Consider the following 27,792-nt stretch of genomic DNA (forward strand, 5'->3'; position numbering starts at 1 on the left):
AAATTTTGATTAGCATTATTCATGAAACTTCAAATGCACCTTATATATTTCAGTTGGAAGGGGAGCTATGCCAAGAGAAACTGCAAAATATAAATGGGGTAAGAAGACAGAGATTTGCCTACTGTATTTCAACACTTATTTTAAAAATAGAATTAAAAAGTAGTTGAGAAAATATAAGAATGGAAATAAAAAGATCATGGTCTAGAAACAAGAGAATTTAGTGCATGGAAGTGTAGAACTTTGAATTGTTGAGAAAAGGCAATTGGTGCTGTGTAAATTGCAATTAAAAGATAAGGAAATTAGATTCTTCTGTAATTCACAAAAATAAGTTCAGGTATATAAATTTCAAAATGTAAGAAACAAAGTTATGAATATATGAGAAGAAAATACAGTTTATGATTTCATGTTAAAAGAGTAAATTTCTCAAATGAAATACACACATATATGTTAAAATATACAATACAAATATCATTTGAAATGAATCAATAGATTTAACTATGTGGCATTTAAATCATTTTTATAATAAAAGACATTAAGCTATGCGAAAGTCAAACAGCAGTAGAAGAAATAATATTTATTTTGTGTAAATAATCAAATATTTATATTTACCTAAATATTCTTGTGTGGTTTTGATTGCATGTGTGTGTATATATACATATACAGCATGTACTTGTTTACTATGAAAATATAGATAATTTGTATTCTTCCTATAAGTGGGTGTGTATATATATATATATATATATACACACACATGTGCATACATAGCAATAAAAACTACATAAAAATCCAAGAGAATAATGGGCAAAAGATCTGAGCACACACCTAAAGAATCACAAAAGCAAACCAAAATACACATAACTTCACTAATAATAAAAAATGCAAATTAGAATAAGAAAAATATGCTGTACTCACTATTTTACATAAAATAAAAACTTAAAAATTTTGCTTCATAGTTTTGCCACAGGAATCAGGAAATTTTTATTTCAGGGACCTCCTTTAGCAATGTATTAGAACTTTAAACGTATGCTTCTGGATGCTGCAATTTCTTTTTTTATGCAGTAATACAGACCCACATTTACATGTGTGAACATGGAGGTATATACATGTTAATAAAAGCAGTGTTTTCAAGAGAGAAACGATGATTATAAAATAATACTACAGTTTTATAGAAAGGAAAGTACCCCAAACATGCTATATCAAAAAGTAGATTTATGGAACAATATGTACAGAAATTTCCATTTTTATGGAAATAGGCATATAATGTATGTATATATGTATATATTTATATTTACCTAAATATACAACCATGTAATGTAACCACCTTCTTAATCATTTTTAGCAATTTAACCTGAAATACATTCTTCGTGACATTTTGCTTTGAGATTTGGATCTTTTTACTTTTTTTACTTATCTTATGACTGTTTTGACCAGGATATAGTTCAATGAGAGAATTCATATCAATTTTATCACTGGTATGCCCTAAGTGATTCTGCTACCTCTAACAGCAGTTGACTCATAGAAACCTCAGCAAGTATTTTTCGAATAAACAGAAGAATTATATGGCATTAGTACACTAATTGATTACACAGCAGGTGGGTAATTAGATTTGGTAACACTATAATGAGATGTTTGCTTATGCTCAATATAACCACAATATCTATTAACATGCCCTTATACTCTTTACCAGATGTTTATATATCAGATTATATGAACATAAATCACATGCTCATTGGGAACTGGAACTTCTATTAACCTTCAGAAATAAAGAATAATGTATCGGGGTGGCATCTGGCTTAGTGGGTAGGGCCCCGGCCCCATACACCAAGGTGGTGGGTTTGAACCCCGCCCCGGCCAAACTGCAAAAAAAAAAATAGCCGGTTGTTGTGGCAGGTGCCTGCAGTCCCAGCTACTAGGGAGGCTGAGACAAGAGAATCCCCTAAGCCCAGGGGTTGGAGGATTGCTGTGAGCTGTGACACCACAGCACTCTACCGAGGGCAATAAAGTGAGACACTATCTCTAAAATAATAATAATAATAATAATAATAATGTATCTATCTATGCTTGATAAGTGAATTTTTTTCAAAACTATGTGCCCTTTTAAGGGAAAGGGCACAACTGAAACAAATGTGTACAATTATCAAAACACAGAAAGCTGATTATTCTTCTTCCTAGAGAAACAAATTTAAATTTTTAACACAAAAAAAACAAAAGGTGATTATTCTTCTTCCTAAAGAAACAAATTTTAATTTTTTTTAAAAAATCACAATTTTATTCTATATGCTAATAAATTATACTTTTTGAAAGTTTTCAGGAACAAAAGAGTTGATATCAAATTAAGATCAAATTCATCCTTGGTCCCTACAGAAGAAATGCAGTATGTATTGATGACAGCTACATTATAACATTGAACAGATTGTGGGGGTTGGAGGCGGATTTCCAAAAAGTATTCAAAGAATTAACGGATTTCATATGATTCCAAGATAAGACTTTGCACGTCTTTCTCATTGCTATAGATGTGAATTTTGCTGATCTAAAATAAGCCACACCTATACCTTTGTTGGAATATTTTCTGTTTTTCCTCTGTGTACATTGATTACTGTCAAGAAAAAGTGATAGTTTGTCCTTTCGCATTTCTTGTGGACTCTCCAGAAAGGTTGTATCTCAGGTTTCACAAGTATTTTAGAGCCTCGCTTTAGGAAAAAGTATTGCATTCTTCATTTCAGTTTCTTAGAAATGCTCTTGGATAATACATAGCAGTTACTATCAGAATTATGACCATTTGATTATTTTTAAGGCCAAGCATTCAAAACAGGACACCATATACACCATGCACTCTTTCTTTTATCAAAATGTATTTACAGAAATTTTAACTTTTTTCACTTTTGAAATTATAACTACAGTAGAATCTCTCTATTGCATAAAATTCATTATTTGTTCTACAAATCCTGAAAGGCATTGATGTCAGAGAAAACATATAATGGCAAATCTTGCTTGATGATCACTCTTCTTATTCTTCAAATAATATTTAAGTACTTAGTACATAACTATTTAAGGGATAGTGTTGGGTTATATCTATGTCCTTTAATAAACAGTGCCTTTTGTTCATGCTTTCTGAAAGAAATAAATAGATGTGCCTTATTTTAGTCTCATTACCATGGCCCAACAAAACAATTTTTTAGAGACTGAGGAGAAGTAATCAGAAAAAAAATGTAATGTTTTCTAAACCTTAGACTATCTTGAATTGATGTTAATAATTATAGTTAAAATTTATTGTACAGTTACTATGTATAAGGCATTGTGATAAAAGCCTTGTATTTATTATCTTATATTTACAGCAATCCTATGAGGTAAGCATTATGAAGCATTGTTACCTCTATTTTGTAGATGAGAAAAATGAGGTACAGAGAGGTTAACTGATTATCTTATGGAATCAGTCCTCAAGAGCTGGAATTGAAATGTTATTCAAGTGCTGACCCGAAAGCGCAGGCCAGCTTTTAAAGTCTATGTTTTGGAAAGTGAGTGTGTCACTAATAGTATTACTCGAAGAGTTATATTATGACACATTAGCTTGAAAAATGTACTGGAATTTCTATGGCTGGATGGAGGTTTGAGGAGATTGTAAATTTTTAAAACTATGGAGGAACTGATCTGTTCACAATGATCTCCACCAACCTCTTTGTATCATCAGCCATGAGTTTTGCCTTCTCTAGCATCAACACAAACAGCAATTCCCAAATATTGAGTAATCCTTTATATTTATAAGTAATTTCTCTTGCCACTTCACCCTCTAGATAAGCTATAGAAAATATTGTCATAATTGCTTACCACTTAAAAATATACAAGAAAGCATTTTTATTTCACTTCATGTATTTGAATTTTGAGCTGATAAAGCACAAACAGTTTGACAAATGCAAGGTACCTTGAGATACAAGTTATAGCCCCTGCCCTCAAAGTAGCTTATGATCAAGTGAAAAAGACCTGTGTACAAATAATGCAGGAGAATAAATAAGGTGAAGGTAACTTTGAGTCAAGTGGGGAGAGAGAGAGAGTGTGGCGGGTAGAACCAGCAAATAGCCGACTAGTATGACATTAGTCCGGATTCGTCACTATCCAGCTTTCAAATAGGAATAACAGGAATTTGTATGGAGAAGGAGGGGGCACTAATCCAGTTCTGAATTCTCTAAGGTTAGAGCACAGACTCTTGGCATGAGTTAGGCTTCTGTCTATGAATTTATAACTTCTGATTTAGAACATCCTTTACTGTATGAACACATTGTAAAAGCTACATGAAGGAGTCACATGTAAATCACATTCTACTATAAAAACAGTCTATGAAAGCTATTTTTGAGGCAATTTTCTAAATAGTGTTACATTGATATTTCATAGTGGACTGAGAAGTGCAATGAATGTTTGAGGGTCTGGTGTGGGAAAATATTCGAAGATGAATCTAACATGTGTTTGTTTTGATGTCTTAATCCATTTGCCACTATGCATCTGTAATTTAACATAATAAAAGTAATAAAGCTTCTATCTGAACCACATCTGTCCAGAACATGATAGAAGATTTAAAATGTAAGAACTTATCCTATGGAAAAATGAGAACGCCCACAAGAACTTGGAATACACTTTTAAATGAAGAGAAAGTATTTTATTGGCACAAAAATCATAGATTAGATCATAGTGATACTTGGAGACAGGGCCTGAAATTCTGACTGAATAGGCTATTCATCTCTATCCCAGCCATTTGTTTGATTTGTATTTTGCTCATTGAAATAACAAGTGCACTAAACTGACCATTATAACTACTGATTTGGGCATTCTGTATAGATGTGAGTATTTATGGGAAGAAACTTCTATATCTTCTCTAGAATATTATTATTAGTGGTGATCTCAGTCAAAAGAAATAACCATGGGTTGAACATAAAACTTTGTGTAGTAGATATTCCTGATGTACGTGTGAAAATGCAGCATTTAAAATCATGTCGGTGGGGGGCGGTGCCTGTGGCTCAGTCCGTAAGGCGCCGGCCCCATATACCGAGGGTGGCGGGTTCATACCCAGCCCCGGCCAAACTGCAATGAAAAAATAGCCGGGCGTTGTGGCGGGCGCCTGTAGTCCCAGCTACTCGGGAGGCTGAGGCAAGAGAATTGCTTAAGCCCAGGAGTTGGAGGTTGCTGTGAGCTGTGTGAGGCCCATACTGAGGCCCCTCTACTGAGGGCCATAAAGTGAGACTCTGTCTCTACAAAAAAAAAAAAAAAAAAGAAAAAAAAATCATGTCGGTGGGATTACACCTGCGGTGCATCTAACAAGAGTATATGTGAAAATTTGTAAATGTGGAAGGTAAATGTCTTAGCACAATAACTAAGAAAATGCCAGGAAGGCTATGTTAACCAGTGTGATGAAAATGTGTCAAACGGTCTATGAAACAAGTGTATGGTGCCCCATGATCACATTAATGTACACAGCTATGATTTAATAAAAAAATAAAAAAATAAAATCATGTCTGTGAATAAAGCACCAGCTTTGTAAAAATCAATGCCAAATGATAGGGAAAAAAGCATCATATTTGGCAGGCAGATGGGGAGTGAACCGCTATGTCTCATCCATCTCCAATTCCTATGATTATATGATTAAATATTAGTGTCCAGAGACAAGCATGAGAAATGTCAGCTCTTGAAATATCAAGTGTAGGCCAGAAAAGAGTATGAATAAATACTTCATTGAGACAAATCCAGAAGATTAATAATGTGGCCAAAAAATGGGGTGGGAGCAAGCTATTTCCCACGTAGCTAATTAGAAATTTCGTAGGACCTGGAATTGGAATGAATGGAATAAGGAAAGAAATCTTATTGAGAAAAAAATAATTTTGAAATACAATTCAATAGCTCAAAATAATTTTGTGAACAAATATTATTTCCTGTCACTTATATTTTATTTATTGCTATGCTCAGACAATGTAGACTGAAGAATAATAGATGGATAAACAAAAAGTCTCCTTCTGAGGGACTTTATAAAGAGTATTCATAGACTCCATCCTATCCTTTAATAAAACACTACTCACAGCAATAATTCTCAAGGGAAGGGACAGAAAGAGGACAAAAATCGTTAAAAACTTTGTCAAACTACATGTATCTTCTACCCACAATGTTAACATACATCTTAGTGGCAGGGAGATTTTTCCCTTCTCTCCTTCCTTTTGAGAACCTGTATTGTAAGGATATCAGCATGCTGTAGCCCTTAACAACTGCAAACTATTGCTCAGCATCTATTCTAGGAAGGGACTTTGTGTGGCATTTTATGCATAACGCTAATTGTAGTAGCACAAGAAGTAGGTAATGTTCTTAAGTCAATTTTATAGATAGAATAATTGATGCTGAAACAGCTTAACTAATCTGACCAAAACAACAGATTTAGGAGGTTTTGGCAAAACTAGGAATTGTCATTCTGTCTGTGAATACCCCATCTAAGTGACCTAGAAGTATTCAAACACAGCAATACAATTCCTTCATGCTTCTTTGCATGTGTACTCCCCCTGACCTCCATAAAAGCACTTGGCATCTGGTCCTCAGTCTTCTCGGGATACCCGCCTGCTTGGGTGAGCTCATTGCTTGGGAACTGCTCTTATATGGCCGTTTGCTACATCTCCTCTTCCCAGGAACTGTGAGTCTGATAAATCCTTTAATTTGCTTTGTCTCCAAGTGTGACTTCCAGAGATGTGTTTAAATGATCCTTAAAGAGCCCAAAATGGGGACATATGTAAGTAACTTTATGTATTTTATATATTTATATAGAATTTATATAATATTCATAATTATAATTTATAATTAAATTATATTTACATATAATTTATGTATTAAATGTAATAAATACGTGTATACTAAATATAATATGTAATAAATATGAATAGATATGCAATGAGTAGATTTTTGAATTATGTTTAGAAAACATGCTCTAATTATTGATAAGTGTGTATTATGCAACTTTGAAACAATACTCCCAGAAAAATTGCATAGGTAAATGCAAAGGTTTTTATCAGATTTGAATTCCAATAATCTACTTTGAAGCAAGACCTGGATAAAAGGACATTAGTTACATCATAAGGGGCAAGATTTTAACTATCTTAAACTTTGTAGAAACAATTTTTAAAAGTTTATAACATCACAGAAAAAATGACAATTATCCTATTTCCTACTATTAACAGCAGATATATGTGTGTGTGCGTATATATATATATATATATATATTTTTTTTTTTTTTGGTAGAGACAGCGTCTCACTTTACGGTCTTCAGTAGAGTGCCATGATGTCACAGGACTCACAGCAACCTCCAGCTCTTGGGCTTCAGCAATTCACCTGCCTCGGCCTCCCCAGAAGCTGGAACTACAGGCGCCCACCACAACGCCCGGCTAATTTTTTTTTGTTATTGTTGCAGTTCAGCTGGGGCTGGGTTTGAACCCGCGACCCTAGGTATATGGGGCGCGCGTCCCACTCACTGAGCCACAGGTGCCACCCCAACAGCAGATAATGAAAGTTAACAGCAGATAATTTTTAACTTCCTACAATATTTATTTAATATCCTATTGTAGGAATATTATTCAGCCATGAAAAGAATAAAATTCTGTCATTTGCAACACCATGGATGGAACTTGAGAACATCATGTGACCTCAAAACAAGCCAGCCACAGAAAGAAAAATCTTGCATGTGGGAGCTAAATATTAAAAGTATCAGTCTTGTGAAGACAGAGAGTAGAAGGATGGTTACCAGAGGCTGAAAAGTGTGGAGGGGATAAAATGGGGGTGGTTAATGGATACAAAAATATATTTTAATTGAGCAAACAGTATTTGATAGCACAACAATGTATCTATGATCAAAAGTATTGTTAAAATGGCTATATTTCCAAAGTGATTTACAGATTCAATTCAATTCCCATGAAAATACCATTTTTTTCTATATGAAATGTAGAACTATTTTTTTCTAGATCTGAAAGACTGCGCCGGAGAGCTCAGGGCGGAAGCACCTGCAGAGAGAGCGAGCCTGGTGCTGCCGCGGTCAGAGCGGAGAGGATGGGCAGACCGCACCAGGAGCCGGGAAGCTCTTCTGGAACCCAGAGGCTGGAAAGAGATGCCCGTTCCAGGCTTGGAGCTGCCTCTGCAAGGGGCTCAGCGGAGAGTCGCCCCCGGAGCCGGAGCCAGTGAGGAGGTGGGATGGAGGAGAGGGTACGGGGTGAGGGGGTAGGAAGGAGAAGGCGGGGGAGGAAGGGGGTGTGAAGGAGGAGAGGGAAGACACAGCGCGAGATGGAGAAGCGGGCGGAGGGGAGGAAGGGGCCTGAGATGGAGGAGGGGGATGCAGAGGGGTGGAGTGGAGGGGTTCTGGGATTGGGGGTGGGAGGCTGGTGGGGTGGAGGGGGCTGGGCTGGAGGAGGGAGGATGGAGGGGTGGGGGAGGGGAAAGGCGGGGGCGGGTGGGAGGCGGGCACGGAGTCGCGGGGCTGTGCGTGGGCGGCGGGGCGGCAGTGCCGGTCGCAGTGGACGGCGCAGGCGCCGGCAGCGCTCCAGACGCTGGGCGTGGGCAGAGCGGTGCTTCGTCTCCGGCTGGAGCTGCGGGCACCGGGCGGGTCTCGGCAAGGTGAGGAGCCGCTGCAGCGGGGCTTCCCTCTCCACGTGCCTCTGTCGCCGGTCTGCGTGCTGCCAGCGTCCTGCTCTGGGAGAAGCGGCGGGTGGGCACCCTGGTCCCTCCTGGCCTCCTGCCCGGTTTCCGTGGTGGCAAGGCACGTTGTCCAGGGCTTCCGGTCTGAGCGCTCTGTACCTGACGCTCCCGGTTTTCTCTCCCGCGGTTTGCTGCTGGCTGTGCTGTGCGTGTGCGCGGCCGCAGCCTGGGGCGGTCGGTGGCGGTTTTCTGGATGACAGACAGTGGCTCACTACCATCTCTCCGTTACCACAAGGAAGTTGGACTGTGGAACAAATTCTGAGAGGTAAGTGCCAAGCGCCTGGGTGCCCTGAGAGCACTCTGCTTGGAAACCTGGGGGTCGGGGGTCCGCGGGATGGAGAAATTCGGGGCGCATCCTCTCTGGCGCCTTGGTGCACCGGCGTCGGGTCTCCCAGGTTCCCACTGCTCCCCAGAGCGTGCGAGTGCGGGCTCTGCTTCCCAACTTCTCAATGGCATCTCTGGCCACAGTCAGCAGGCAGCTAGCTAGATGCGCCTGGGAAATGGGAGATGTATGGCCGCTGAAGTAAACAGGACCCATCTGGTTACTAATTGTCCATTAAGGAATTTGAGGGAGGAGGTAGGAAGATGCGAGATTTATTGATGCTGGCTCTCCCAGCTGGGGGGTTTGGCCACACCAGTGAGCAGGAGTTTAGCTGCCACCGGTTTTGTAAAATTACCCATCATATTTGTGCTTCCAGGTAAACTTTCATCCAGACATGTTTACAATGCACTGGATTGCATCATAATAGGAAAGGAATCACTACCCTAAAATCTGCAAGGTGGGGTCCTGCAGGTGACAGCGAATTAGACTGTAGACAGCCTACCCTGTGGAGTTTCCCAAAGGAGGGAGCCAGGGGCTGTGACATGTCGCCCCCAGTGGGTCTGAATGGGGCCTGGTGGAAGCTGTCAGGTGGGTTCTCCTGGAAGCCTTCAACTTGTCTGTGCCAGTGTGAAGGTGGCCCTAGTGCGTCTTTTCAAATTCAAAAGGCCAGAAAGGGTGTGAGAGTGATTCACTGAGGCTTTGTTGTCCCTTACTGTGACCTGTGAGAGGATTTCCTGTGGAGTCCTGCCCAGGAGAGGACTTCACTTCCTTCATCAGCTCATGCTGTTACACTTTGAGAAAATAAATGGGAGCTCCCTTTACTTTTCACTATGGCTCCCCTACCCCTTCCTCAGGAACTGATAAGTCCAATCAATCACCTGGATTCCTGAAAAAACACTATTTTTCACTTCAAAATTAGATTCAGCTAGTTGATACTGGGCTTGGGTATGTGGAGTGAAAAATAACCCTTAATAGTTACATGCTTTACGAACAAGCTTAATTTTATTGCTCAATGAATGCTCTGATAAAAGCAAACGCTTCGTACATTGGAGTTGAGTTTATACAAGCATTGGATATTACCAAGAGAGCAAGCAAATGGATGAGATATTTCTAAAGCTGGAGAGAATTTGTCAGGTCCTGATTTGGAAAAAAATAGCGAACCGTCGGCACAGTGCTTTCACATTATGACATTTCATTGTGTAATGGCTACTTTATCTTCTAAAAATAAACTTTTGGAAACCCTCTGAACAATGGGATATGTTGAGCAGATATACTGCTTGCGTGCTATTTTCTATATTGTTTAGCTGTGTTGGGCAATGATAAGTCCTAGAGGCCCCTGAGGGAGAATTGGGAAAGTGCCACCACCTTCTCTCAGAGCTGGGCTGGGTTTGGGGGTAAAAGCTTCTTCTCCGAAATACATTTTAAAATCTTGAATGTCTTGGAGTTCTCTGACTTTATTCAGAGTTCTTTATTGAATTGTTTAGAGTGATGGTTGGATAGTTTTGAATGTGTTTGATTTAAACTATTGAGACAGATGGTGTTGCCTGTATAGAACTAAATATTTTAGAATTCATGCAGCCAATTTCTATAGAGACTGTTTTACTGGTATATTATTTTCAGGTATTCTTACATGATATCAAGGAAAAAGTTCATCAAAATTGTATGTAAATTTAAATAGAGGATTTACTGAGATTTTTAAGCAGTATATGCTTTGAAGTATATGTCATACAAAAAATATAATGACTTATTTGAAAAACGTACATCAGATTTTAGCATTACCATTTTAGCAAGACAATTACATTTTTGAAAAGATGATTTCTGGTGGGCATGGAGAAGATGAAATAGTATTATTTTTTCCCTTTCAGCTACCTGTAGCTTATTAGCAACATGATAAAATGTAGCTGACAGTATGGCTTATCAAATAACTCAGAATGCATAATGTAGAATTTTTATTTAGATCACCCACTCCTCTGCCATCTACACATTGTCTTTTCCTTTTGGGAAATCATTAGCTTCATAATTTCCCCGCATCTTTCAGGATATTGTTTATTTTTAGTTCATTTTTACAGATGGAAGCACATTGCTTGAGTTAATGATATACTGCACCAATCTGTCTTTCAGTGAATCTCCATGATCACCCATACATTAAATTATGGATTTAGACTCTGGTACAAATATCTTTGTTATAATGTGATTTCTGTTCTTCTGGGTATATACCTAGTAGAGGAATTATAGGATTGAATGGCAGATCTATTTTTAGATCTCTAAGTGTTCTCCAAACATCTTTCCAAAAAGAATGTATTAATTTGAATTTGTACCAGAATGTTTATTGCAGCCCAATTCACAATTGCTAAGTCATAGAAAAAGCCCAAGTGCCCATCAATCCAGGAATGGATTAATAAATTGTGGTATATGTACACCATGGAATATTATGCAGCCTTAAAGAAAGATGGAGACTTGACCTCTTTCATGTTCACATGGATGAGCTGGAACATATTCTTCTTAGTAAAGTATCTCAAGAATGGAAGAAAAAGTATCCAGTGTACTCAGCCCTACTATGAAACTACTTTATGGCTTTCATATGAAAGCTATAACCCAGTTATAACCTAAGAATATGGAGAAGGGGGAGATGGAGGGGAGGGAGGGGGGATGATGGGCAGAGGGAGGGAGATTGGTGGGATTACACCTGCGGTGCATTTTACAAGGGTACATGTGAAACTTAGTAAATGCAGAATATAATTGTCTTAACACAATAAGAAAATGCCAAGAAAGCTATGTTAACAAGTGTGATGGAAATGTGTCAAACTGTTTATATAACCAGTGTATGGTGCCCCATGATTGCATTAATGTACACAGCTATGATTTAATATTAATAAAAAAATTAAATTCTATAGGGATACAACAGGAGATAATAATTTCATGGAAAATACATGTATCAAGTCTACTAGTAACCCCCAAAATGTAAAAAAAAAAAAAAATGAGAACAGCCTAATATTTCTTGGCCTTCAAGAGCATGGAAATAAATTATTCCTAAGGATCACTAAAAAAAAAAAAAACAAAAAAAACAACAAAAAAACCATGTATTTATATGTTCAGTTTATAGAAAGGCAGAAGGACAAAGAAATGTGAACTTCTTCTTTAAGAAATGATTTACATGAAGTCCTTCTGTTTAGTGGTTTTCTTCTATAAAAATATAATTTCATTTAGAAAGGAAAAAAAAAGAAACTTTGGGAAGCCACAGCATAATTATTACTAGAGGTAACCCTTACCTTCTTGTAAGTGACTATTTTGTATATTAACATTAATTTATGAGTAATTCCCTAATGAAAGTTTGAACTTTGCCTCCTTTTGAATGATATTTGACAATTATATGGAATAGTATTTAAAAATACATTTTGCATTAAATTGTAGTCAAATGATTTCAAAAATAAATACACTATTTATACATTTTAAATGCAATATAAATATGTAAAAACATTTTATTTGTGATAAAGCTTTAGGACTAAGAAGCATGGATAGGAAATGTTATGTGAGAGCAGATGAACATAGGATGGCTCATTTTCTCAATTTTCTTAGTGTAAATCACAGAGAAATAATGAAACCAAAGAAGAACTTACAATGAGCATTAACACAGAAGAAACTTCAATTTTGATTTCCCATAGTAGCAGCTGTCCATTGAATAGTTTTGTTACTTTTGTTGGTCTTCAAAGTGCGCAAAATGTGTGATTTTATGGACATAAATAGCTGTAACTATTTTGAAAATTATTAATATATTTGCTTATTAGTATAAAAATTCCAGTAGAAATTTTAATCCATATGGTTTAGGAAAAGAACAAAAGTTTACCTTAAAGACATAGGTAAGTCACCACACTCAGAAATAAGTACCAGAGATGAAACTAGCATGTTATACTCAGGTTACAAATTCTGTGATTTTAGTAATGGAAGTAGAAATCTATCTCAATAGTGGGATATTGAGAGGAATTGCATGCTGTTTTGTATTTTTTTGGCTCTGCTGGGTGGTGATAAAATCAAGCACATGAGGTCCCTAGCTGTGAGAATTGTGGGAGTACTAATTAGGTAAAGGGTTCCCTGACCTCACTCTTGCATATATATTAGGAGAATTGAAAAACTGGATCATTATGAGGACACTGAATTACTAACCCAAATGTTTCCTACATTGGATATCTCAAACATTTATGTTTTATAAATTCAATTAAAGCATACCTTTTACGTGCAATAAATGGCTTTAAGATTTGGAATCTAATTAAGTTATTTGCTATCATTTCTATATTTAAATAAATCCAGTACTATTTGGCATTTAGTGGACTCCAACCTGGGACAGTGGTCAGCAAGGGAGACAGCACTGTGGAAATCATGAGACTTTACACAAATCCTATAGCATAAAGCCTGGAAGCCTATAAGGGCATGCACTGTTCAATGCACCTGCTGGCAGCATGAAAACTCTGCAGCACCTGTCCTGTTTCCTGGAACCTTTTTATTGACCATATAACAGAGTATATGTCCAAGGATGCACAGCAATCAGGAGTCAGCAGTTCAGGTTAAGGATGAGGAGAGGATATTACAGCCTCTAGGAAGGTTGAGTAAAAGGTAAGAAAGGGCATAGAGTAAGGGAACATCTAAAGTGACCAGATAACAGTCTAACCAGAAAAGACAGACATCTTAGCTTCTGTAGTCTAAGCTACTAAATGATGGCCTCAGCTACCTGCACTGCTGATTTTCCCATGCAGGGATAGTCACATAGACATTCTGCTGACTGGGCACTTTAACCTGAATTGGGAGGTCTGTGAGGAATTCAGCCTGTCTGTCTCCCATACAATGATATGTGCAAACCCATTTACCATGGTGTCTTTATTGTTGAGATACTGTCTTGATTTACTCTCAGTTTATTGATTTTATTATCCAACTGGTTTATCTTTTTTCCAAAAAAAGAATACACTATTTACTGAATATGTTACATTTCAGAATTTCTGTGTATTGTCTTTACATTTGAATGACATTTTAGTTAGATAAAATATTCATAGTTAAGAGGTTCTTTTGTCAGAATTTCTTAGACATTATCCTTTTCTCAGGCTGGAATGAGGGATTGGAGGAGTGAATGGTCAGCCTACCTGTGGCTCAGTGTGATGCTGAGTGCACATAATGAACAAATTAATTATCCAGACTGCAAAATCAAATAAATCTCAGAGTGGTGACCTCTGTGTACTAGAATAATGAAAGGCATTATTAAGTTCATGTGGTAAGTTCGGTTGATGTAAAACCAAGCTTAAGTGGGGCCAAGTGTTCTCATAATTTATACCAAGTGGTATAGTCCAAGCTCACAAAAAGGTCTTGGCAGGGATAGGTTGATCTTAAGGGTATGATCAATAGCAAATTATTGGTTGCTGACCAAAAGGCTGTCTTCCCTATTTATGATCCAAAAAAGAACAACCCAGAGAAAAATAAAAACACTAATTTTTTGTCCTGTACAGATCATCTTCTGGTACTAAGTTAAGCCAAAGAACATGAGGCAATTAATCTTACTGCTCACTTTTGGTTATAGGTAAATACAGTTAAATAAATGTAAATAGAAAACTATTAAAAACACAAGTATATTTCATGGTACCTAGGACAAAAGTGAGCCAAACTCCAGAGGGAATAAAGACTCCTGGGGCTTTGTGTTGTTTCAGACAGGAAGTGATGCTTCAACTAAACTTATTGTTTTGGCCTAAACTAATCAAGTACCCCTAACTAATTGCATAATAAGGGTCTGGAAATTGCAGTCTCCCATATGCTCTGTTTCTTTGCTCAGATCCCTAAAAGCAGACTCTGAGATGGAGATTTTTATGTGGGTACAATAGGGAGCAGGTCACTCGGGTAAGGTAGCTAGCAGGTCCCTTGGTAACAATGCCTGCAAGTGAATGAAGGTGGAAGGATAAGCTGGACTGCGATTCATTTCTGAGTGAGGTTTCAGCTGGAGTTCTGGAACTCAATGCCGTTCATAGTGACTCTGACTCAAGGCAAGGGTCTGAGGTCTTTGTGTCCCTTCACCAACCAGACACTTACTGTGAACTAATCCCAGAGAGGGGATGTAGCTTTTGGCAAGGCATTTTCTTTAGGCTGAGGGTGATGCTTACAGAGGAACATATCACTGGGCAGATGCACCATCTATCCTGAGAAAGGACGTGGGCAGCCCACCACCCCAGGCACAGCAGTCTCTTCTCTATGCCACTAGGATGGGTTTACTTCTTGCAGGAAGCTTCCCCTCCAAGAAGAGCTTTTCCTTTATTCGGTGTCATCCTAGGGCAACATACCACCCTCTGCTCTACTTCTTCCCATTCCAGATTTCCTTCACATTCCCCTAGTTCCTCTGCTGTTCAGGTTGTCTTAGCTAAGGGAGTGACACAGAACTTCATCACTGAAGGGTCTGAGACCACAGTCTCACACTCTCAGGCTGTGGCTGCTGCCCTGGTCTGGTTGGCCTTAAAAATTGGCCAGCAGAAAACCAAGAGGCACTGGGGGGATAGACTGATTCTTGCTTTGCCCTCTTTTGTGTCCTACCAGCCCTGCTCTCTTTGATCAGGTCAGTTACACCCGGCAGTGTAGTGATTCCTTTCTTTCCCAGATAGTCTCCTGGCATAAGGAGCCTCCAAGGAACAGGTGGCAGACACAGCTAATACTTAAATAGGATTCCACACCTAGCCCTTGTAGACGAAACAGGACTCTCCCCAGGAGTTTGTCGGTCACATGTCCTACTTTACGGCCACGGAGTAGTGGGATCCAAGGACCCCATGGTCATGTGTTTGCTGCCATAGCCTCTTTTCTGTAAAATGAGATCACTGGTCTGAAAAAATATTAGGCAAGGTTCTTTGTTGATGGCTCCAGTACTCTACCACATAAGAGCTAAAATAGTGACTCAGCTTCCATTCCTGTAGGCAGCAAAGGCAAATCCGTATCCTCAAAGTCTGTCATTCACTGTCAAAACTAATTGACACTTCTTCTACCATAGAGGGTTTCAATGCAATCAACTTGCTACTAAGCCATTTGTGAGACCCCTGCAGAGATAGTGACATATCAGGGATGCACATAATTAATTTCTGTTGCTAACAGGTTGAAAATTCAGCTTCAATAATACTGTAGGTAGAATATCTTTATTGTGAAGAAGCTCATAATGTTAGATCCATACAGAGCCTCCAGCTGTGCTTAGCCTAAGCATTCCTTTCAGAAACTCATTGTACCAGCACTGAGGTGGTCCATGACAGAGCCTTCCAAGGTCATCTGGCCACATCTTCAGTCTAACTGGTTCTTAACTACAGGAGATGCTGGTACTGAACCGAGTTGTGTCGTCACTATGAGGCTTATGGAAATTTAGACTGTGGTGGTAAGATGGAAATAATCAATTTATTGAGTGACAGGGTCAGTGAGTGTCAGAGTGACTGCTCTGTAAAGAGCAATACACACAATTGACAGAACACAGTGTTCCTAAGGGTGTTGCATTGTGTGTGCAACCAAAACAAATTCAACATGTATGGTGAAAGGCTCATATCGACTGCCTCGATATGTGCTCAATCCATTTGCCCATCTGTCCCTCAAACCTTACTATCTGCAGACATTCCATCTTTTTTCTTTCAAGATTAAACAGATGAGCCAATAGCCATTGTCCATATATTCTAATTTTAAACCATATCTTTTCTTACATAAAATGAATAATCAGAATACATCGGGTGACCAGCCTAATACTCAGTCTGCTGAGAACCTTGCTCTCAATGTGATTTTTCAAGGCCATTGCCAAGCGGGACAATTGAACAGTGGCAGATCCTCAGCAGAAAAGGAAGAGTGCTACAGTGAATGGGCCAAGAGAAGGAAAGGAGGAGGTGGTCCTCCTCAAACCTGCCTACTGGAGAAAGCAGTAGGTGGAAGGCCTGAAATGGGGAGGAATTAGGGCAGCAGAGAGCAGGAAGAGCGCTTTGGGGACCAGCCCTTGGGACTGGTGGAGAGCTGCAGCCAGAGACTGCACCTAGGGCATTAAGAGGGGTTCAGGTAGCAGTCCCCAGTCAGGGGAGGAAGAAGGGCAGCAAAGGTCAGAAAGAGAGCTGCCGGGGGTGGCCTGGGGCAAGGAAGGAGTGCAAAAAAGGGCATCCAGTGACTAGGGGAGCTGCAGAAGGGCGCCTGAGGTGGGGAGTGAGGGGGGCTCCTGGAGGAGGCTAGGAGAGTGGAGGATGATGAGGCAGTAGGTAATTGTTGGGCCAGGAACTAAAAGGCGGGTTGATACGGGGGTCAGCCCGGAGTAGGAGAATAAATGCATGGGGCAGCATAAGGGAAAAAGTAGTAGGACTACATGGGGCTGGAGAGCTTCAGGGAGCCACCCACAGGTTGAAAGCTGCAGAGAGGACCTTGAGGAAGGATGAGAGTAGAACTGAGGACAATCTGCAGCAGTGTGAAAAGAATACTGCCAGAGGGATGTCTGCTGAAGAAAGAGTGAACAACTATAAGAAGACTGCCCTGGGTGGTACAGGAGGCAGCCTGCCAGAAGCCATCAGTGACAGAGAGGGATGATGAATTCAAGGACCTCTGCATGGCAGTGAGGAAGAGTCAGTGCTTCAGGGTGTGCCCCAGAGCAGAAAAAGTGAAGATCTGTGTGGAGATGGAAGGAGGACAGCAGGGGGCATCTGATGGTGGAACAGGTGGAGGGCTTCAGTGGGAAGCCTGGAGGGAGGCAGGAGGAGGGCTGCAGGTGGTGGCCAAAATTGGGGCCTGAAGACAGCAACAGGGAAGGAAGAAAGCCTCTTGAGTTCAGGATCCAGGGTGGGGAGGGAGTTTGGCAGCAGATGGCTGGAGGAAAGCTTCATGGATTTGGTGGGGCAGAAAGATGGCTGCAGGGGGAAGAAAAAGAGATGCAGGTAGTCATCCATGCTGGGGAGTGAGGAGGGATAAAGGAGGAAACGCAGAGTGAGACACTGAAGGGCTACCTTGTGAGTTTCTTTGTACTTGTCCACACACTCTGATGTTTTTGATGGGAAAATATTACCACCTATTTTTAACCCAGGCTTCAGTGAATTCCTATTGGTTCCTATCTCCTCCATCTGCCACACAATTAGCCAGAAGTGACCCTTTGTTTTCGTTATCTCTTACTCCTCTTCATCCTCCTCCACACCAGTGTGTGGAGAAACTTCCAGCGCTAACTTGGTGGGGGCATGGCTCCTCTACTGGGGGCAATGTAGATCCTACCCCCTTGTCTCTGGGACAGCCCCTCCCAGACTTGGAGCAAGACATTTAGAGACCTTCGTCAGTCTCATTAACCACAGTGGGTATGGTACTGATGCATATGTTCATTTACAAAAGGAGATTATAAAGTAACGCAGTGGATTTTCTTGTGTAGCTTGTGAAAAACCTATAGATACTGGGAATATATGGGAATGGGAATATATGTGAAACTCATATATGATTAGAAAAATGTCACTCTCTTTTTTTTTTTTTTGGCTAGGTGAGATATTGATAAGCAGTCTGTAGAAACACCTTAAGTTTTATGTGTTATTCGATATTGTTTCAACTAGTCAAAAATGGCACTTTTTACGCCTAAAGATTCCAACCCACAAATGACTTGTTTTCTGCTGTACTGCATCCAATAGGGGATTCACATCAAACCTTAACAGTAGATAATAATAAAAGGACTCATTGCATCTGTAATTCCCTTAAGTGCCTTTAAGAAGAAATCAAGTTTCAAAGGGAGGTGAATAACGGAGGTCATTTCATCTTTGCATTTGGGTGATGGGAGCTGTACAGAAACCGTAAGAAGAGACAGGGCCTGGATCATTGTACTGAGAAGCAGTAATAATGAAAATGATTCTTTAATTTTCTGAAGTCTTAGCCTTCCAGAAAGAGATCTAGAGTTTGCAAAGTGCTCTTCCAAACGCTGTATCATTTTACCAGATATGATATGCAGCAGGTAGAGGGGATGGCAGGATCCCCATCTCCCAGAGCCCTTCACCCGATGTTTCGCAGCTCATAAATTAGGGGGCACAGCCTCTTTGCGACTTGCCTGGTGGTCGGTCCATTTACTACCTATGGGAAATCTTGCTTTGTAACCCTATAGCTTGCCCTAACTCTGTAAACCTATCTTACTCTTTTTCAATAAACATTGTTTCAAACTTGTCTTGAAAAAATAATAAATAACAGACACAAGTAACCTGAATGTTGGCTAAAACCTTGGGAAATGGCTACCTCGTCCCTGAATAGCAGCAGCACTGACCTGACAAGTGAAGTTCCCCCAGGCGATTCAGATCAAAAGTAATCTAAAGCGATTTTTAATAAAGATGATTCTGATGGAGTTTGGTCTGCAATTTACATGGCTGGCAGGGATTGTATGCAGACAATGATATTGTGTCACCCGCGCTTTCAGTGAATATTGACTAAGCTTCTCCCAGGTGCCAGCCACTGCGTCAGGTTAGGGATCTGACCTGAGCTAAACAGGCATTTGCCTTCCTCACCCAGTTCACTCTCCAGTAGGTAGGGAGTGGAGTAAGCCAGATGTATACTGTGCTTTTTTTCCCTTAATCTGAAAGCGATATGCTTGCAAACTCTGAAGACACTCAGAGTACTCTACCCCCCCCCCCATGAAAGGGGGATCTGAAGGCTGAGCTTCTTTGTGGCAGGGAAGGAGAAGCCCAGAACGTCCTGGGGAGTTTAACATTGTCTCCGCCCCCCCCACCCCCCCCACTTTCTATGGCTGACTTAGTTTCCATTTCCAGCGCTCTATGGAAGTGCCTGAGTGAAGGTTTTCTGTTTTGGTCCTGGTGCCCCCGCCAGGGCACCTGCGCTCTTCCTGGGCGCTTCCTCTGGGCTCCGCAATGACCCTTCCTCTTCCAGTGCCGGACAGGAGAGCCCTGCCTCTGCCCTGACCCGAACCCCAGGTGCCTTGGGCCCTGTCTGCCTCTTGGACGTTCAGCCTGGCTCATACCCCGGGCACCTAGGTCCCCCTGCAGCGTGGACCTCGGGACGTGACCACTGGTCGCTTTTATGGAGGGGGATGAGGTTGAGTATCTGTTTGGAACGAACCATACAAATGGGGAAGAAAACAGTGGCAGGAACTGACTGAGGACCTGGGGGGGGAGGGGGCGGGGTCCACAGGGGCGGGGTGGCCTGTGGCTGCGGGCAGCGGTCAGTGGCAGTTGGGATGTGGAAAGGTCAAGTTAAAGCTGCCCCAACACGTGGTAAACAGCACACTCTGCCCCACGCCGCCCACCGAGGTAAGCTTCTGCAGGTGTGGTTGATCCCGGGTCCAGTGAGAGACTACAGGGCAGGAGAAGTGGGAGGGATGGGGACATGGGGGTGGCCGCCTGGGGATGCCCAGATAATGGAGAGGAGCCCCGGGGTTGTAGTGAAAACAGTTGTCATCTTTCACACTGGCTTTCCCAGGGGAGCCAGTGAGGAGGACAAGGGGCCCTACCACTGGTCTGGACGGCACCAGCCAGCGATCTTACCTAGGACGTTGTACAGGGACCTGTGTGGCCTCACTGTGACCGGAGGTGCTACCCAGCAAAGGGGCTCGCTGCCCGCTGTGCATGGAAGCCAGTGCTTTTGACAAAGGAAAAGCTTTTTTTTTTGGCCAAGGCTGGGTTTGAACCCGCCACCTCTGGCACATGGGGCCGGTGCCCTACTCCTTTGAGCCACAGGTGCTGCCCAAGGATAAGCTTTTATTGTTAGTCAGCCAGCAAAGGGACAGCAGTGTATCCCAAACCTGGCTCCCTGTGTCAGCCCCAAGGAAGAACTTCTGTTAGAAAAGGTTTAAGGCTGGTGTTGAGGGTTGCGGTGATGGGTGGGAGGCCTTGGGCAGGGTAGCTATCTGGTTACGCCTCTTCAGGGGGGTTGCACGTGCAAATGCAGGAGGAGGTTCATATAAAACTTGTGGGGGGGGCGGCGCCTGTGGCTCAGTCGGTAAGGTGCCGGCCCCATATACTGAGGGTGGCGGGTTCAAACCCGGCCCCGGCCAAACTGCAACCAAAAAATAGCCGGGCGTTGTGGCGGGCACCTGTAGTCCCAGCTACTCGGGAGGCTGAGGCAAGAGAATCGCTTAAGCCCAGGAGTTTGAGGTTGCTGTGAGCTGTGTGAGGCCATGGCACTCTACCGAGGGCCATAAAGTGAGACTCTGTCTCTACAAAAAAAAAAAGAAAAAGTCGTGGGGAAGCTGGCTGGGATGTCAGCGAGCTCCTGCACAGATGCCAGTGGACTGTGTAATTTCTTTTTTTTTTTTTTTTTTTGTGGTAGCTCTGTTTTTATTTTTTTTTATTTTTTTTTTATTAAATCATAACTGTATACATTGATATGATCATGGGGCATCATACACTCGCTTCATAAACCATTTGACACATTTTTATCACAGTGGTTAACATAGCCTTTCCGGTGTTATCTCAGTTACTGTGCCAAAACATTTACATTCTACTGTGTAATTTCTAGCTGACTTCAGCCAAATGTGTTGTCTCATAGCAGAGGGGCTGTTAGCATTTCAGCAGGTTGTTCTTAACTACCATCCTGTGAGCTGGAGGATTTCAGTCAGACTCTGGTTTTCTTTAACTCCTCAGGGCATGGTTTCAGGGTCTAGGCCCTGTCTTTTCTTCTGAGACTCAGGAAGGTAGGCTAGGAGGTTGTGGGCAGTGAAGGGAAGCCCAGGTTTGTGCTCCTTTGATGAGGCCAGTTGGGAAGCTCAGGAACTGAGTTCCCCCCAACCATCTAATGTGGAGTTGGGAGCAGGCGTTTTCTCTTCTGCATTTGAGGGTGTCAGGGACACTCTTTATTCTCCTGCTTCAGAGAGCATGGCAGAAGGGGTGAAGTTCAAAGGGCCTTCCTTCAACCTTGAGACTGGTTACAAGGGTGTTTAATCGTCTCCCAAAGGCCACACCTATTTTGGTGTTGGGAATTAAGTTTCAACATGAATTTTGGAGAGGACATGCATTCAAACCACAACAACCATAAAGCTAGAAAAAAATTTTCACCCACTATCATGTTCAAATTACATAATGCTAAAAAATTTGTCCTTTTAGCAATATTCGTGCATTTGTCAAGTTGAATGAAAAACAGCTAATTTTATTTATCTTATGAGTTGGTCTTATATCTTACTAGGCTAATGTTGAACACATTAGATTGAAAAATGGTACCTGAGTCCTATTTTTCCTGTCAATTTTACCCAACATTTTAAAGAAAATAACTCCGCTGCAATCTTTTGCTAATCTCTCAGCAATTACAAGTGGTTTTTAATCTTACCAACATGAAGCAATTCTATGTGAAGCCTCCAAAACTTTCATGTTTACATGTGAAATCCTAAAAGTATGCTTCTTGTTAGCCTTTTCACCCAAAACTCTCTTTCACAAAAATTGTTTTTGTTTTGAATTTGGTAAGTAAATATGTTCACATACATACCATTTGCATTTGCGGTTTTATTAGTCATTACTTTTTCATAATCACGCTATGATTTTACCACTTTACACAAATAGTAAACTACTTTCCTAGTGCAGATTCCATTTACATGGGTGTGTATATATATAATTATGTTAAAAATCAGAATGATTATAAAATATAAATGAATCATAACTGCATAGAGATCATGCAATGTTGGATTACAGTTGTTACACCTTTAAATATTACACATTGTAAGGAGGTCGTCCTGGGTTTGGCAAATACACAGCCCTAGCCACATGGCTTGTGCCACACCAATGTGACTGCACTCAATCACTAAACTGTCTATCCCTTGCTCAATGAGACAAACTTATATTGATCACGTGCTGGGGCTTCAGGCTAATGTCAGTCACTCATATAATTTCCCACATTTTCCTCTCATTCTTTCTGCTTAGCTGGTCTTGGACCAGTCATAGTTTGTCACCTGGCACTAGACCACAGACCACACTTTGAGCAACGATGTTTTAGATCTCAAGATTGGTACCCATCCAAAATATAAGCCTGTGCCAAGTACCAAATGCTTACCTGGCAGTGGAGAAAATGCTATGCCTGTCCTTGCTCTGGTGTGGTTTATCCCAGCTGATTGCACATGTCTTATTTAAAAGCACCCCTTCATCTTAACAGATGTGGAAGCTGAGGGTCAGAGGAGGAGAGTGACTTGCTGGTGGGGTTGATGCTAGGTCCAAAGGAAGAGCTGGAGCCGGGTCACTCACACTGCAGCCTGCCAGCTGACCTGGCCTGTGCCTCTCCTAACCTGGGCCAGCCTGGGCCCTGCAGGGCTCACCCCTGACTCAGGTCTGTCCTTGTGTCTTTTAGTCAATGAAAGTTTCAGGGTCTGATCAAAGGTAAATGTTACCTCAAATTTCTACCTTCTCTGTGAGTGACGTTCCCCTGGGGATCAGCAGTGGACTACAAATTGCAAATGGCAAGGTAGGTGATTTAATTCCAGGACTTTTTTTTACTCAGCAGTGTCATTGGAGAGTAGTTAGGAAACATTGAACATACTTAGGACCAGCTCCCAATTCTCTGGTCTAATGGTATGGGAAAGGTACAATTTGTATTAAGGAGCTGGTGATGAAACACCTGCTCGTTAGTTTGACAGCTCTGGCACGGTGCCCTTCCCCTGCTCCTGTCTTGGTAGCTCAGACCCTGACAGGGTGAGGGCGGAAGGAATAAATGTCTGTCTCTTGTTTGAGACAGTGACAGCAAGATGGGCATTAAATCCATGAGGCTTCCAGACACCGGTGTTACTTATTTTAATCTAAGACAGAAATTATTTTTCTCCTTTCGAGTTTCGTAGATTGATCTGTAAGACCTGCCCTGCATCTGATAGCATCTGGGGTTTTCCTTGTCATAGCTCTTCACAGGCCTTTTGTGAAAAATCCTTTGCAAATGATAATTCATTTCTTTCATCTTTAGCCTTTCATGAAACACTGGATAAAATTATCAGCCTTGAGATGTGATGTACCAGCACAATGGTGAGGGCACTTAACTGAGGCAGATTTAAGTTTCTTTGTTTTTATCTTCAAAGCTTATAAACTTTTCCTTTTAAAAAAATACAACCATAGAAATGAAAGAGGCCTGGCGTGGTGGCTCACGCCTATAGTTCCAGCACTTTGGGAGACTGAAGTGGGCAGATCATCTGAGGTCACGGGTTGGAGACCAGCCTGAGCCACAGTGAGCCCCCACCTCTAAAACTAGCCAGGTGTTGTGGCGGGCACCTATAGTCCCGGCTACTTGGGAGGCTGAGGCAAGAGAATCACTTGAGCCCAGCAATCTGAGGTTGCTGTGAGCGGTGATGCCACAGCACTCGACTGGGGGCAACAAAGTGAGATTCTGTCTCCAAAATAAATGAGAGAAAAAAGTAATTTATAGGTGTATTCCATATCTGCTTCCATGATGGCAGCAGACATGAGACACTCACCAGAGATGACGTGTCATCTAGTTCTGTGGTTCTCAAACAGGGACGTCTTTCTGGAAGTATTTTGATTATCACCACTGGGGTGTGTATGTCACTACTGACCTCTAGTGGGTCGAGGCCAGGGATGCTGCGACACACCCTCCCATGCACAGAATAGCCCCCCAAACAAAGCATTCTCTGGCCCAACATGATAATATTGTCAAGTTGAGAAATCATGATTTAGTTACATCTTTTAGCTCTCTCCTAATGTCAACATTTTTCTGGGTTTATTTATATAAATTGTCAATCTGTGATATTTTTATCCCTTGGGATTTGGCTATTTATAAGTATTTACTAAAATCAAGAAATTTTTTTCTGATTTTCTATTTAGAATATATTTGTAAGGCCAGGCACGGTGGCTGACTAATCCTAGCACTCTGGGAGGCTGAAGCAGGCAGATTGCTTGAGTTCAGGAGTTCAAGACCAACTTAAGCAAGAGTGAAACCTCCATCTCTAAAAAAAATTAGCTGGGGAAACCTCCATCTCTAAAAAAAATTAATACTCCCAGCTACTTGGGAGGCTGAGGCAAGCAGATGCCTTGAGTCCAGTAGTTTGAGGTTGCTATGGGCTGTGACACTATGGCACCCTACACGGGTGACAAAAGTGAGACTCTGTCTCAAAAAAAAAAAAAATATATATATATATATTTGTAAACTGTACAATTAAAAAATGGAAAATACATAGGACTACCAGGATCTCTAACAGTGTTTAGAGAAGTGCATTTTAGTGTTAGTCTTGCAGTCTTCAGGGGAACCGTCTTCTAAAGGAAGACTGCTTAGGACAACAAAAACACTTTTCAATTAAGAAGACACTGTACACCTCTCTGTGAGCGCAGCCTGACGCATAATGTTCCTGTTGAGTCCTTCGGGTTCCTGGCCTCGCTTTCCTCCTGGCCTGGGCTCCGTCCACATTCTCAGCTTCTCAGACATGGAAGAACCTTCACTAACTTCACATCTCCTGAGGAACCTTTGCAGTAGTGCTCGTGTCTGAGGAGCCGCCTCTTTGGCAGATCACATGACCTTATCCACAGAGCAACGTTGAGGTGCTTGGAGAACTTTGTCTTCACTACACTAAGTCAGGTTCAGTTGTTGAACTGGGCCTTCAGTTCTCTGCATAGGGAATTTTACTGAATTGGTATCATTGTCCTTCAGAGATATCAATGACAGTTTATTCACAGCAGGGGATAAGCTCCATGTACCTGACCCAGGATGGAAAGAGTTGAGTTAACAACAGAGTTTGTGGCAGATGACCTGTCGAGTCAGAAAGCGAATTTGCTGAACTTGTGGGTTTTCTAAGAGCCCTTGCTCTGTAGTCCTGCCGTTTTGTGATCCAAATAACTCTTGGTGTACATACTGAAGAAGCATTGTGAAGGTGGCACGCTTCTCCTGTCATACCAGCTTTGAAGTCGTTAGCTGGAACAATCTTGGAGATCCTCCAGAGAGATCCAGGTCCTTTCCTGAATTTTTCCACTGGAAATTGTCATTTTGCACATTCTGAGTGTCCTTCTCAATAGTCTGCATACCTTAATGCTTTCCCCATGACCACCTTCCTGATGTTTGGTTTTCAAGCAATGGCTGTAGTCAGAGAATGATTCTCTCCGCAGGTCCCCATGGGCATGGGAGTCAGGGTACTGCCACCAAATATCAAAGTCCAAGCACAGACCCCAAAATTCAGTTGTGAGGTTTTTCTAAAAACAGCTTTATCGAAGTAGAATTGACATACAATAAGCTTTGCATATTTAAAGTGTGCACTTTGATAAGTTTGGGCATTATATATACACTACTGCAACCATCAAACCACAGTCGAGGTAGAGGACATTCCCTTTGCTCTCAAAATTTCCTCATGCTCCTTGGCAGCCCCTTGGCAGCCTATTTCTTCTACCTATCAAAAATTTAATGTACTTTTTCCAAAAAGACAAAAATTCAGAAAGCTACCCTGCCTATCTAAACACAGCTGGCTGATATAACTTTGATTCAAAAAAAAAAAAACAAGGAAATCACAAGACAATTTTATGTGACTTTTGCTCTTGGGCTTTGATGTGATAATCCTCAATAAAGTAAAAAGTAACCAATTAGCTAGTTACTCAATTATGCTGAACACATGGCCAATTACAATTGAGCCCAATAGACTGCCCTTTTTGTGGTCTAATACGTTGTATTTTTCACTAAATCTCTGTTCATCTTGCCACTTTCCTTTCCATTTCCCTGTAGTTTTAACTTTGGTTGATGTATTTGAATATTTGACCTTTCAAACCTCCTGTTGAAACTTAATCCCCAGGGTTGGAGATGGGGCCTGGTGGGAGGCATTTGGGTCCTGAGGGTGGATCCCTCCTGAGTGGCTTGATACTATTCTCAGGTAATGAATGAGTTCTTTGTTTGTTTCTTGGAGAGGTGGCTGTTAAAAGAAGCCTAGCACCACCTCTCTGTCGCTTCCTATCTTGCTGTGCAGTCTGTGCACACGCTGGCTCCCCTTCCCCTCCCACCAGGAGTGGCAGCATCACCAGAAGCAGATGATGGTACCCTGTTTCCTGTGTAGCCGGCAGAACCATGAACCAAACTTCTTTATAAGTTACCCAGCCTCAGGTATTCCTTTGTAGTAACACAGGTGGACAAACACATGTGATATTCTCATGTTATCCCGACATTGCAAGCAGGCTGGCTGTCTTCTCATAGGCTCCTCCAGTGGAACTGTGTGCTGGATGAAATGAGGGTACTAATGAGAGCCCCTCCCCCACTTTTTTTTTTTTTTTTAGAGACAGAGTCTCACTCCATCACCCTCGGTAGCGTGCCATGGCGTCATAGCTTACAGCAACCTGTAGCTCCTGAGCTTAAGCGGTTTGCTTGCCTCAGCCTCCCGAGTAGCTGGGACTACAGGCGCCTGCAAGAATGCCCGGCTATTTTTTTGTTGCAGTTTTGCTGGGATGGGTTTGAACCCACCACCCTCGGTATATGGGGCTGGCGCCCTACTCCCTGAGCCACAAGTGTCACCTCCCTGCCCCACATTCTTAAAGGAAAGGGGCAGAACAACAACAAAAAGAAGTTGTATTTAATTAATTTAATTGTATTTATTTTTTTAGGCCCTCCCATTGTGTGTCAACCATTTGAATAGGTCCAGAGAAATACCACAGGAGGGCCTGGTGTATCTGTATTTCATTTCAAAGCTCCTGAAAACAAAGACTCCGGACTTGGAGCATAGGGCCCAACAAATGGGTCTTCTACAGTAAGGCATTCATTTTCCATTTGGTCTCCCTAACATGATACATGGTCTTTAGGAATGATGCATGACTAGATGTTGAGGTGACAATGGAAAACACACCTTATAAAAATTGCTACGGTTGGCTCAGTGATTGCGGCTCAAATGG

Source organism: Nycticebus coucang, chromosome 21 (genome assembly GCF_027406575.1).
Source record: "Nycticebus coucang isolate mNycCou1 chromosome 21, mNycCou1.pri, whole genome shotgun sequence".
Lineage (NCBI taxonomy): Eukaryota > Metazoa > Chordata > Mammalia > Primates > Lorisidae > Nycticebus > Nycticebus coucang.